Source organism: Anthonomus grandis, chromosome 6 (assembly GCF_022605725.1).
Source record: "Anthonomus grandis grandis chromosome 6, icAntGran1.3, whole genome shotgun sequence".
Classification (NCBI taxonomy): Eukaryota; Metazoa; Arthropoda; class Insecta; order Coleoptera; family Curculionidae; genus Anthonomus; species Anthonomus grandis.
This window is the reverse complement of record NC_065551.1, coordinates 22651552-22655331: the sequence shown is the minus strand read 5'-3', so window position 1 is coordinate 22655331 and position 3780 is coordinate 22651552. Positions and strand designations below refer to the sequence as shown.

Below are 3780 nucleotides of genomic sequence, written 5' to 3'. Positions count from 1 at the left end.
CATGCCAGTTTTATGTTTCCAGTTTCGTTAATTTATTATTTAAGCACCTTAGACATCGCATCCACTACGTTGGACACTTCGGTGCTGCCGCCCAGCCTGATTCGGTCGACTTTAATTGTGCACATGTGCTTGGAATCAGTTGTTTGTTTTCTGTTGTGATGGCGGCTGCACGTGGCTCTCGTTATGATGGTATGTAGCCTATTTTTTTAAGTTTTGTAATAATTTTTGTGAAAGTTGTTATTTGCAAATGTTTAATAGACAAATTTAAATAATATTACAATAATAAAAAAAAATAATAAGTTTTGTATTACCCTAAGTTATTCGCGTCCATTTAAATAGACATTGGGTCTATCTCATGCACATTTTAAATTACCTCATAAAATTTATTTTAGGAAGTTTATGATGAGGAAGAAATTCAAACTATGGATAATTTAATGGGGGGAAAAGAAGAAATAATTAATGAAGAACTAGTAAGCAGCACTGAGGAGGAAGAAGGAGAAGATAGAATTCCTCTTAGTGTCCTAAGAGAAAACTTAAAAGTGGCCAAGTAATCTGTGGATCCTTTAAAGCGTAAGTCTTGAAAGAAGAGATGATATTTTTATACCTCCAAATTTTAAAGGCCCCTCTAGTGAATACAGCGCAGAGCTCCGGTATGATTGGACTGCAAAATCGTATTTAGCCATGTACTTTGAAGATGAGTGATTCCAAAAAGTGTGTCATTGCACAAATGCAAGGTACGTTGAACTTAAAGGAGTATCTCTTAAATTGACTCTTAATGAGATTAAACATTTTTTTGGAATAGTTTGTTTGATGTCCTGTCTAAAATTTCCCAAAATCAGAATGTACCAGGCAAAAACCACTACAGTTTCAGCTATTGCAGATACAATGACTCGAGATAGATTTTTTGCTATAAGAAATAACCTTAAAATCGTCATTGATGGCAGCATCGCTGAAGAGGTACGCAGGTCTGACAAATTTTGGAAAGTACGTCCTATTATAAAATCAGTATGGCAGAGGTGTTTGCAGCTACCTAGAGAGAAAATGGTTGTTGTAGATGAACAGATGATCCCATTTACAGGGACTTGTAAAATTTTGTTGTTGCTGCCCAAGATGGTCTTGTCGTAGACTTTGAATTATATCAAGGAAAAGATACTTTTCGAGATGATTCTGTAAAAAGACTTGGTGTTGGACCTTCTGCTTTTGTTCGCCTTGGAAGGACATTATTTCCTGAAAGTCATGTGTACTGCGATAGATATTTCACGACAATACCACTTCTCGAATATCTTCGTCAACAAGAGAAATATTGTACTGAAACCATTATGAAATCTCGTGTACCAGCGGCAGCAAATTTAACTTCGGAAAAAATGATGGCCAAGATAGGTAGAGGCAGGCGGAAGAAATTGTAAGACAAGATGGCGAAATAGTAGTTGTACAATGGTATGATCTGAAATCTGTACTTTTGGCATCTACTGCTCTAGGAATTCAACCTAGCGATAAGTGTAAAAGGTGGGCTAAGAAAGACTCTAAATACATTCAGGTTAAAAGACCTTACGTTGTTGCTAAATACAACCATTGTATGGGAGGAATAGACTTGATAGACCGAATGATTAGCTATTATAGAATTCGAGTCAGATCAAAAAAATGGACTGTAAGGGTCATTTTCCATTTCTTTGATCTAGCAATGGCTAACTCATGGTTAACTCTTTCATGGAGTTCCATAGCAAATAAATTTAGGTTTACATTTATTTTCTGCGTTTTCATAGGTTTAGACTGAAATGTTATTGAAAAAAAAATTATATATTAGGAATTTTAGTTTAGGTTAAGACCCAATGTCCATATTAATGGACGTCATGTATCTGTCAAAGTAAGAAAAAAAAATAAAAAAGTTATTAGTAAACAATGTTTATTTATGTATTTTTTATTATATTTAAAAGCCTTACAACCCTAACTTAACAAAAACATGTCCGGGTCCCAGGAGGATATATGGATGAAGTCATTCCAGTAACAGCCATATTTCAGCATAACAACGATCCAAAACATGCTTCTCAATTTGTTAAGAGGTGGCTATCCGATGAAAAAATAAATGTAATGGTGTGGCCATCTCAATCGCCAGACCTAAACCCTATAGAGAGTTTATGGCATTACATTGACACCAAAATCAGGCACCTAACATGCTCTAATACAAATATTTTCTTTGAAATAGTGGAAGAAGCTTGGACTTTAAAGAAGTGAACAATGACCATATTATGAAATTAATTGAGTCCATACCAAGACGATGTGCAGATGTTATAAAGGAGAAGAAGTACTACACGAAATATTGAATTGATTTTAATTTAGATGGGTTATATTTTTTTTAGAATCAAAACTATTTTTTGTTGCTATATTTTTGAATATTAAATTTGCATAAAACAATTTGGTGTTTTATTTATTATGATACAAAAAATATGATAATATGAAAATATAAACAGGCTCTAACTATTCTTGTAAATAATATATAAACCTTACTTATAAAATTGATACTAAAAGATAAATAACAGGAAAGTTCAATGTTGCTATCTTTTTACACAATACTGTATATGCAGAAAATACTAATCATATCATGCAGAAAATACTCCGTAAGAACTTTAAGAGCACATTGAAAATATTTGAGATTCAAGTTGTGGACACAAAGATTTTATTCTCGAAGTTTGTATTAAACGTTGTGAATTCGCTGAACAATAATTTATAATTTTTTTTTTGTAAAAACCGTAAAAATTTACCTTATTTTTACCTTTTTTATTTAAAAATTAGTATAGATTTTAAAAAAATTAAATAATAAAGTTACCCTCTTATTATGATAAATAGGTGATTTTTGTTGTATTAACTTCTTTTGACGAATTTTACGAGATGTTCAAATAAATGATACAACTTTAAAACACCCCATATTATTATAAAAATGAGTATATTTTCTGATGTAGATTATTTGTGTTAAACTACTACAAGTAGTAAGTAGTAAGTAACCCATTAACATAATATTTATATCAGTAGTATTTAATATCCTGTTTTACATCTGCCAATATTTTCGTCTACTATGAAAAATATGTTATTAAAATTAAAGATTTAAAAAAATATATTTTTTTAAAAGAGCCAAACGACTGCTAAACAAAACCAACAACCACTAAAAATTAAATTTTCGGTTCTTAAAATAAGAACCCACATATACACAATTTGAGGTTATAAAGTAAACTAATGTTAAATCCTTTACCTACAAATTTTTTTGAACCTCCAGCATCTGCAGTATTTGTAACATATTTTTACCTTTGGTCATAACTAATTTTTCTATTTTGCTTTAAAAAATTCGATGAAAAAAACCACTTATCGGTACTCCATTAAGCAAAACTTGGTTCTTTCTTGAAAAATAGTAATTTAATAAAAGCTGTCATTGTTAATGTCACATCCCTGGAAAATGACATTTATTTCTTATTTGACAAATTATATTGCAATATGCCTGGAATATCATACGAATATGCCATATATCGTATATACAGAACTAATATTCTTGGCATATATTTAACAGATATGCAGCGAAAATCCGATTTTCATATCTGTTAGATATTCCAGCAGCATAAGTTTTAAATTAAATAAAACTTTTTTTTCTATTTTTTTAATGAATTATATATGTGTTAAATTTTCAAAATTTCGTTTGTGAAGTATGTTTGTATTTAATTTTCGCAGCTTAAAAATAATTATTATTTAAGTATATTATTATATCTTTAGTGGTTTTCTTCTACACCAATACAA

At 30.4% G+C, this 3780-nt stretch overlaps 1 long non-coding RNA gene across 1 annotated transcript; it reads right to left on the bottom strand.

Moving 5' to 3' along the window:
• Positions 1-1886: 1886 nt before the first annotated feature.
• On the bottom strand, positions 1887-3400 carry LOC126737003 (uncharacterized). Its single transcript, XR_007660846.1, has 2 exons — positions 3245-3400; positions 1887-2122 (listed from the first exon to the last, which is right to left on the bottom strand). It is a non-coding gene; the product is annotated as an uncharacterized LOC126737003 (long non-coding RNA).
• Between the last annotated feature and the right edge of the window lie 380 nt (positions 3401-3780).